At 41.2% G+C, this 10,816-nt stretch overlaps 1 protein-coding gene across 1 annotated transcript in view; it reads right to left on the bottom strand.

The window, feature by feature from the left end:
- Nucleotides 1-10,816, bottom strand: part of LYSMD2 (LysM domain containing 2) — a 28,941-nt gene that overhangs the window by 17,169 nt on the left and 956 nt on the right. The gene's annotated exons all lie outside the window — the stretch shown is intronic.

The following is a 10,816-nucleotide window of genomic DNA, read 5'->3' on the forward strand; positions in this document are numbered from 1 at the left end:
AACAAAAAGCGGTGGGACAAACAAAGAAAAATATACACGCAGTATACATACTCCCAGTAAAGATATATAATAAGATCAGGTTATACATTCACAACTTACATTTTACAGTAAGCAAGTTCTAAAAAGTTACACCCCAAAAAGCTTGGTGTACAGGAAAAAGAGAACATAATGATGGGGCTATAAATGATACAATAAACAATGTCCTTCCTTGGTCTGTTCTACAGAAAATCTCTTCATAGCTGAGTTTATGACTTGGGGAAGTATGCTGCAGATATTTCCTTCTGTAAATGCAATTACTGTAATTCTACGTACATCGCTCTTGTTAATGACATATTACGGCGACATTTAAATGGAAAAGGTTTCAGAACTAGCCGATTCCCTTCACCAGTGAATTTATCACATCAGCAACGTAGCTTCATTTACATCAAATACGTTTCCTGTAGAATCTAAACTAAGTCTGTGTGCACACACGTATAATTCCACTTTTCTGATTTCCAGTGATGAAGATGATCTGAAGACACTTTAGTTTTTACTATTATAATCATTTTCTGTGGAGTTCTCTGGAAGATTTCCACCTTAACTACTAAAAGTATTTTCCCTATATTCTACAAAGCTTGGGACCACAATTACCATTCTCCTCCTCAGTGCCTTCTCTACTATAGTGGTGCAGTGGTTAGCACTTCTCCCTTGCAGCACTGGGGGTCCCTGGTTCCAGTCCTGGTCAGGACACCATCTGCATGGAGTTTGCATGTTCTCCCTGTGCTTGGGTGGGTTTCCTCCCACACTCAAAAGACATGCTGGAAGGTTAATTGGCTCTAGCATTTGTATGTGAGAGAGGGACCTTAGATTGTAAGCTCCTTGAGGGTAGGGACTGTAAATGTACAATATGTAAAGCACTGTGTAAATTGTCGCCACTATATTAATACCTGTAATAAGTACATTCACACTCCATCCCTCACCCTTTTTTCTAAAGGGCTAATTATGCCAACACATTTACCAATTCCATAATGGGTACACCACACCCATCCAAAGCCCATAAAACAGGATAAAGCAAGGCGGCACACCACAGGTTTCATGTAAAGCCCTATTCACATTTGCTATGAGCTTAAAGTAGAATGTAACTCTCTTTTTTTGCATATATCCACTACTAGCAAGTAGTAGATAAATGCAATATACATAAAATACATTTAAAAAAGTTACCAAATAGGTAAATACTTACCTGTGTCTCCGCCGCTTGATGCCATCCAAAGATCTCAAGATTCTCCAATGGCCATGAAGGATAATGGGGCGGGCGCATGCGCAGTACAGATCTTCGGCGGGGAGAAGAGGAGAGACACAGGGTAAGTCAATGCACGCGGCCAGGAGCGTGCACGTGCAGAGAGCACCGTGGGCCACAGAAGACCCAGCAGTCAGCGCTGGATCAGACACCGACACCAGCGCTGAAAATTACTGGAAAGAAGATGATTGGATCAAGAGGCATCATCCTTAAATCAACATGGGGGGAGGGGACATTTGTGATTTAATGTCACTTTAAATGCATGCAGAATGGTGCAATGCTGTGTGCATTCACAAAACACACAAAAAGCGCATGTGATGCTTGAGGTGCTATTCATTATTAATGGCACCTCAAACGTGGCAAGCAAGAAACACACTAGAGACACATGTCCAAAGAAACATGTGATGCTCACAGCTCAACAGCTGCATGAGCTTCTGTGCCGTGTTTGTCGCCCATTAAAATGAACGTGCTGTCCTGTGTGCGGACACACGTAAAACACACAAAAGCACTACATGCGTTCATGTGCGTACCAAGTGTGAATGGGGCCTAAAAGCACAACAGGTTTTAGACAATCTGATTGAACGGAGGAAACCTTGACCTGTTTTGGACAATGTAACACAAAACACACATTTGAAGCACTGTTTTGGCTGCCACAAGAGGACCTCCTCTTACCCCCAGTCACACTTGTCATTTTGAAGCTTTTTGATTTTTGCATGTTGAAACAACTCGAGTCTTTACTGATCTTGGGAATGAATACCTTCACAGTGAAAGCAGCTGGAGAGGTCAGGGATGGCTGGCTCGGAATACCTTGCACAGTTGTACATACACAAATGACTTTCTCTGATTTTACAGCACGCTGTGAGCTTTTCTCTGTGTGCTATACAATCTGCAGCAAGTCAGATAGAACCTGCCTCATTTTCTGGCTGGAGGAGGTCCAGTATCATTTATTTCTTTCCTCTACAGCCTTGCTGTCTATGGTCAGCCCCTTTCATTCATTGGATTTCAGTTCTTTCAAACATGGAGGCTCAGCGTCACATGTGGGCTTTCCCAAAGCTTCCCGTTTCCATGCAGCTATGTACAGCACCCTGCCGGCCCCTCCCACCATCTGTCTGCATTACACAGAGTAAAGAGATGATGTCGCTGGGAATAAAATTAGGAAGTCATGAAAATAGATGAGTTATATTTAAACCTTTCATTAGCATGTTGATTGGAAAAGGAGGAGGGGAGGTCCGGGGAAGACACAATATAAGCAGACCAAACTTCAGCTCTAATGGCCATAGACTGCACAGATGTACTTTAAAGCTGAACTCTATAAAATGCGCACATTAATGCAGCTCTGTCATCAATAATACATCATGAAATGTATTGTATTTTCAAAGAAGAACGTCAGGGAAAAATAATAATAACCCTTGCAGTGGGCAACCCCCATAACACAAGGGCTAAGTGCTCGTTTTTGTCTACGTGCTAAAAAATAAATAAATACAAATGTTATACTCACCCAACCATCCGAGCCGGCTCCATGCTTCTGTAATCACTGAACTGGGTGTCCCCTCCACTGCACTAATGGAATGCTCCTCTGCATCCTCACATCTATATACAGTCTATGTACAGTGTATAGAGCGCAAGGACACCAGGATCCCCAGACCGCTGCAGCACAGGGGGGAAGACGCTCCAGATAGCAGTCTAAGAGAAAGCCAACTTTGATGGTCTGGTGAGTATAGCTTTTTTTCTTTTTAGTACCTAGACACAAATGGGCACTTAACCCTTGTAGTGCAGGGGTAGCCTTCCCCTGGAGTTCTTATTTAATGCAAGCAGTGTAATTACCTGAATGTATCAGCCTCCTGATGTCTACTGTAGTCTGTGCAACAGAGCTCAAAAAGAAGGAGGGGGGGCAGCACAAGGCACATGCAAAAAAGAAGGTGCATTCTGTTAGGAGGAGAGATTGGGGTGACAGAGGGATGAGCTCATTCTCCTGCTGCTTCCAATGTCACTGTTCAGTTCCAGTTTGGGAGTAGGGAGGGGCCATCTAAATGGAAGTAAACCTGAAGCAGTGAAAGATTAGGTCCCCTCACCCGCTAGACAGGGCTGTGCGGTGTGTCAATCTCAAAATTGCATGGATCCAAATACAAGTTGTTTGGTAGTTAAAACAGCTCTCATATATACTGTATATTTCCCTGTGTATTTAGCAGTTTAGGGTGGAACGTTTTTTATATGTTGCACGGTGATGTCATGAACATGGAAATATATTGCTTTGTTGATCTTGTTACATATGACTAGAGCTGGAACCAGGATATATTCTGCAGTGTCTTCAGAGATAGAAATATATTGCTTTGTTGGTCTAGTATTCTACATATGACTAGAGCTGGGACCAGGATATATTCTGCAGTGTCTTCAGAGATAGAAATATATTGCTTTGTTGGTCTAGTATTCTACATATGACTAGAGCTGGGACCAGGATATATTCTGCAGTGTCTTCAGAGATAGAAATATATTGCTTTGTTGGTCTAGTATTCTACATATGACTAGAGCTGGGACCAGGATATATTCTACAGTGTCTTCAGAGATAGAAATATATTGCTTTGTTGGTCTAGTATTCTATATATGACTAGAGATGGGACCAGGATATATTCTGCAGTGTCTTCAGAGATAGAAATATATTGCTTTGTTGGTCTAGTATTCTACATATGACTAGAACTGGGACCAGGATATATTCTGCAGTGTCTTTGGAGATAGAAATATATTGCTTTGTTGGTCTAGTATTCTACATATGACTAGAGCTGGAACCAGGATATATTCTGCAGTGCCATCAGATATAGAAATATATTGCTTTGTTGGTCTAGTATTCTACATATGACTAGAGCTGGGACCAGGATATATTCTGCAGTGTCTTCAGAGATAGAAATATATTGCTTTGTTGGTCTAGTATTCTACATATGACTAGAGCTGGGACCAGGATATATTCTGCAGTGTCTTCAGAGATAGAAATATAGAGCTGGGACCAGGATATATTCTGCAGTGTCTTCAGAGATAGAAATATATTGCTTTGTTGGTCTAGTATTCTACATATGACTAGAGCCGGGACCAGGATATATTCTGCAGTCTCTTCAGAGATAGAAATATATTGCTTTTTTGGTCTTGTATTCTACATGACTAGAGCTGGGACCAGTATATATTCTGCAGTGTCTTCAGAGATAGAAATATATTGCTTTGTTGGTCTAGTATTCTATATATGACTAGAGCTGGGACCAGGATATATTCTGCAGTATCTTCAGAGATAGAAATATATTGCTTTGTTGGTCTAGTATTCTATATATGACTAGAGCTGGGACCAGGATATATTCTGCAGTATCTTCAGAGATAGAAATATATTGCTTTGTTGGTCTAGTATTCTATATATGACTAGAGCTGGGACCAGGATATATTCTGCAGTATCTTCAGAGATAGAAATATATTGCTTTGTTGGTCTAGTATTCTATATATGACTAGAGCTGGGACCAGGATATATTCTGCAGTATCTTCAGAGATAGAAATATATTGCTTTGTTGGTCTAGTATTCTATATATGACTAGAGCTGGGACCAGGATATATTCTGCAGTATCTTCAGAGATAGAAATATATTGCTTTGTTGGTCTAGTATTCTATATATGACTAGAGCTGGGACCAGGATATATTCTGCAGTATCTTCAGAGATAGAAATATATTGCTTTGTTGGTCTAGTATTCTATATATGACTAGAGCTGGGACCAGGATATATTCTGCAGTATCTTCAGAGATAGAAATATATTGCTTTGTTGGTCTAGTATTCTATATATGACTAGAGCTGGGACCAGGATATATTCTGCAGTATCTTCAGAGATAGAAATATATTGCTTTGTTGGTCTAGTATTCTATATATGACTAGAGCTGGGACCAGGATATATTCTGCAGTATCTTCAGAGATAGAAATATATTGCTTTGTTGGTCTAGTATTCTATATATGACTAGAGCTGGGACCAGGATATATTCTGCAGTATCTTCAGAGATAGAAATATATTGCTTTGTTGGTCTAGTATTCTATATATGACTAGAGCTGGGACCAGGATATATTCTGCAGTATCTTCAGAGATAGAAATATATTGCTTTGTTGGTCTAGTATTCTATATATGACTAGAGCTGGGACCAGGATATATTCTGCAGTATCTTCAGAGATAGAAATATATTGCTTTGTTGGTCTAGTATTCTATATATGACTAGAGCTGGGACCAGGATATATTCTGCAGTATCTTCAGAGATAGAAATATATTGCTTTGTTGGTCTAGTATTCTATATATGACTAGAGCTGGGACCAGGATATATTCTGCAGTATCTTCAGAGATAGAAATATATTGCTTTGTTGGTCTAGTATTCTATATATGACTAGAGCTGGGACCAGGATATATTCTGCAGTATCTTCAGAGATAGAAATATATTGCTTTGTTGGTCTAGTATTCTATATATGACTAGAGCTGGGACCAGGATATATTCTGCAGTATCTTCAGAGATAGAAATATATTGCTTTGTTGGTCTAGTATTCTATATATGACTAGAGCTGGGACCAGGATATATTCTGCAGTATCTTCAGAGATAGAAATATATTGCTTTGTTGGTCTAGTATTCTATATATGACTAGAGCTGGGACCAGGATATATTCTGCAGTATCTTCAGAGATAGAAATATATTGCTTTGTTGGTCTAGTATTCTATATATGACTAGAGCTGGGACCAGGATATATTCTGCAGTATCTTCAGAGATAGAAATATATTGCTTTGTTGGTCTAGTATTCTATATATGACTAGAGCTGGGACCAGGATATATTCTGCAGTATCTTCAGAGATAGAAATATATTGCTTTGTTGGTCTAGTATTCTATATATGACTAGAGCTGGGACCAGGATATATTCTGCAGTATCTTCAGAGATAGAAATATATTGCTTTGTTGGTCTAGTATTCTACATATGACTAGAGCTGGGACCAGGATATATTCTGCAGTATCTTCAGAGATAGAAATATATTGCTTTGTTGGTTTAGTATTCTATATATGACTAGAGCTGGGACCAGGATATATTCTGCAGTGCCTTCCGAGATAGAAATATATTGCTTTGTTAGTCTAGTATTCTACTTATGACTAGAGCTGGGACCAGGATATATTCTGCAGTGTCTTTGGAGATAGAAATCTATTGCTTTGTTGAATAATGAACATGGAAATCTACTGCTCTGTTTACTGTGACTCAGAAAGCATACAGCAAGTAAGACAATCCCGGAGCTTCTGTTGCAGCATCATTGCTTCTATTATCTTCTATGTGTGGATGGAGGAACAAACGTCAAGCACATATTGGGGATCACCTTCCAGATTTATTTACCAGAAGGACAATAGACTTTGTGGATATTTGATGGAATAGAACCAACATAACATTGGCAATGTGATTGATTTTTTTCTCTTTGTGGCCTCCCCTCATAATAAATATTTGTTCAGCAGACAGCACTCCCCGCCCGGCCTGTTTTCCTATGATTTAAGCACACGCTGCTGGGGTCACGCTGTACTCTTTCCACTGGAAAACGTATTTACTGCGGTCACATGAAACACAAATGCTCCGAGACACCAAATGTCACACCTGAGTGCACAATAAAATGAACAACAGGGCTGACACATAAAGGACACCATTTATTTCTCAATGCTGCGTGCTCAGAACAAACCGCGCAAACAAAAATGTGACTTGCAATATTATGAAGCAATGCGGAACGGTCTGAAACTGGCTAGGGATTGTTGGTAAACTGAGGCAAATATTTTAGTAACCATCACACAAGGAACTACACTATCGTCAGTAAGGGCCTATTCACTCCAGACACGTTGGGGCTGCACTGGTCGTTTTCTCAACGCAGCCCCAACGCAAAACAAGGCAATATGCCTTGTCATAGATGGGCACAATTCCCACCATCGCTTCACGGTGGTGTGTAGTGGAAACAGTACAGCAAGCAGTCATTTTTTCAGCGCAGTGGGATGCAACATGGTACAACCACGCCACACCACGCTGTGCCCAAAGAATGTGAAATTTTTATAAAGTTCTAAAAAAAAAAGAAAAAAAGAAAGTAAACAGAGGGATGTGCGATTTGTGAATGGACCCCAATACCGTGTTTATGATCCACATTTCTACAAAGTAGCATGTTACAAAAAATCCCATTAACCCCCCTTAGCATTATATACTCCCAGCCAGTCACCCCCAGAGAACCATGACAAAAAGTGACATTTTACATCAGCATTTATAAAATGTTAATGTTTATAACTATATACTGTATTTGCTGACAGAGGAAACCTGTAGAAAACAAAGATGGTAGATGCACATTTTTCTGTCGCACAACTCTGATTCCAACCTATATTTCCAGTAAAAAACACAATATCATATATAATCCCCCTTTTTCTTTTTTTGGAAAACTCTGTTGAGTATGTAAGCACAGATATGTCAAGCCATAAGATTGTGTGAAACAACAAATAATTACGATACTCAACACTGACTATAGGCGACACTTTAAAGCTAAACTCCGACCAAAAGGCCCCTGATGTCTCCCGTGTCCAGAAGTGCTCAGAGCAATACTACTCTGCTCTGCCATTGCTACATTATGGGCAGAAAGAGCAATTTCGCCGCCACCACCACACTCCTAACAAAGTGAGAACATAACTTGTACCGTGTTTCCCCGAAAATAAGACACTATCTTTTATTTTTTTGGCTCCAAAAAAACACACTAGGTCTTATTTTCGGGGGTAGGTCTTATTTTCAGGGAAACAGGGTATGTGCTCCGACAATGCATTCTGCCTACGTATTGTCTGTGTCTGCTCTGACTGACTCTGCTTACACTGTGTGTGGGTGATAAACTTCCTTCACATCCCAAGTTTGCAATCACTCACAGTCTGTGTACTGGATCACAAACAAGGAGCAGGGGAAAGCAGCCACATAACAGGAGGAGAGCAGAGTGGTGGGGGAATGTAACACTGAGCAGGAGAGCAGAGAGGTAAATGGTGCAGAAATCCTAAGACTGGAAATTGAATGTGTGGAAAACCCCTCTAGTATTGTTAAAGAAGAACTCCGGGCAAACTTTTCCCTAACCCTTGGAGTGGTGCTACCCCCGCAGAGCAAGGGAAAAGTGCTCATTTGTGTCTCGATCCTCTGAGCTGGCTGTGACAGTGCTCCCTCCAGCTTCTCTCCTCCTCTGCAGCAGCTATAGTATATCCCTCAGCATATAGAATGTGATGACTCGGGGATCATAGACCACTGCAGTGGAGGAAGAGCGAGGCTCCAGGGACCGGTCTAACAACATGCTGGCTCCAGCAGCTTGTATTGTTTAAAATAGATTGCAATGTGCAATTAGGGGGCAGACTTTTTAAAAACTGCATTGACATACAATGTACCACCCAAGGCTTGAGATCTTTACCTTTTCTTAGGGCAGACAGTGTGCACTTCAAGTTTAGGGCCGGTTCAACTAAGCATAGATACCATGCAATTAACACATGGTGCAATCCCAATGGGTGTCACACCAATCTGGCTGCAACGTTAGAAGTTAAAATACAATGTTGGAGCACCCATACAAAACCGTACTCATGTAATGCAATCAGTCATTTTATGATCTCTTCCACTTGTTGAGTCAGGTAGGAGCATTCCTGACACCTTTTATTACCTGAGAGATGCTGGAGAACAATAATGAACCATGTAAAAATGAGGAACAATTATTGTCGTACCTGTACTTTGGAATAAAAATAATAGTTTAAAAAGGAGGGCTCAGACATTCCCCTGTGTTCATGTCCCGGGTCTAGCCGCGAAAGATCTGCCCATCTATAAGCAGACACAATCAGATGACACTATGATCTCAGATGTCCTGAAGGCTGATGCATCACGCAGAGAAGTACAGCAAGTCAGCACTTCTAAGATCCTAAGGGAAAGTAATGGTAGTGTGTGTGTGTGTGTGTGTGTGTGTGTGTGTGTGTGTGTGTGTGTACAAAATTATAGCTAATTTGCCTACAAATGTCAGGTACCATGGTCATGTATAGAACGTACAGTGTATGGAGATACCATGGTCATCTATAGACCGTACAGTGTATGGTGGGATACCATGGTCATCTATAGAACGTACAGTGTATGGGGGATACCATGACCATCTATAGAACGTACAGGGTATGGGGGATACCATGGTCATCTATAGAACGTACAGTGTATGTGGGATACCATGACCATCTATAGACAGTACAGTGTATGGCGGATACCATGGTCATCTATAGAACGTACAGGGTATGGGGGATACCATGACCATCTATAGACCGTACAGTGTATGATGGGATACCATGGTCATCTATAGACCGTACAGTGTATGGTGGGATACCATGACCATCTATAGACCGTACAGTGTATGATGGGATACCATGGTCATCTATAGATCGTACAGTGTATGATGGGATACCATGGTCATCTATAGACCGTACAGTGTATGGGGGATACCATGGTCATCTATAGACCGTACAGTGTATGGTGGGATACCATGTTCATCTAAAGACCACAGTGTATGATGGGATACCATGACCATCTAGAGACCGTACAGTGTATGGTGGGATACCATGACCATCTATAGACCGTACAGTGTATGGTGGGATACCATTGTCATCTATAGACCGTACAGTGTATGGTGGGATACCATGGTCATCTATAGACCGTACAGTGTATGGTGGGATACCATGACCATCTATAGCCGGTACAATGTATGGTGGGATACCATGGTCATCTATAGACCGTACAGTGTATGGTGGGATACCATGGTCATCTATAGACCGTACAGTGTATGGTGGGATACCATGGTCATCTATAGACCGTACAGTGTATGGTGGTATACCATGACCATCTATAGACCGTACAGTGTATGGTGGTATACCATGGTCATCTATAGACCGTACAGTGTATGGTGGGATACCATGGTCATCTAGAGACCGTACAGTGTATGGTGGGATACCATGTTCATCTATAGACCGTACAGTGTATGGTGGGATACCATGGTCATCTATAGACCGTACAGTGTATGGTGGGATACCATGGTCATCTATAGACCGTACAGTATATGGGGGAGGATGCCATGGTCATCTATAGACCATACAGTATATGGGGGAGGATGCCATGGTCCTACATAGATCATACTGTATATGTGTATGGGGGAGAGAGGATGCTATGGTCATACATAGATCATACTGTATATGTGTATGGGGGTTGTAGGGTTCCAGCACTGTATAAGTGTATGGGGGTTGTAGGGTTCTAGCATATACCAAGGTGCTTTCAAGCAACAGAAGTTGCAAAATATGGTATAGTGTATACGAAATGGAGCTCTAGGAAGACAGAATTGCACAGCACTGGTTATTGTTATACACAGCCTTGTGCCCTTCTTTGGCTGTTGCAGCATTCAGCTCTGCTCATCTCTATTGTCTGAGCTAGAGAAATCAATCCTGGCCCTGAATGTATGAATTGGATGCTGAGAGGACAGACTGCTGTCTATA

The sequence above is a fragment of the Nanorana parkeri genome, unplaced genomic scaffold (assembly GCF_000935625.1).
Source record: "Nanorana parkeri isolate BGI_ZX_2015 unplaced genomic scaffold, ASM93562v1 scaffold55, whole genome shotgun sequence".
NCBI classification, from domain to species: Eukaryota; Metazoa; Chordata; class Amphibia; order Anura; family Dicroglossidae; genus Nanorana; species Nanorana parkeri.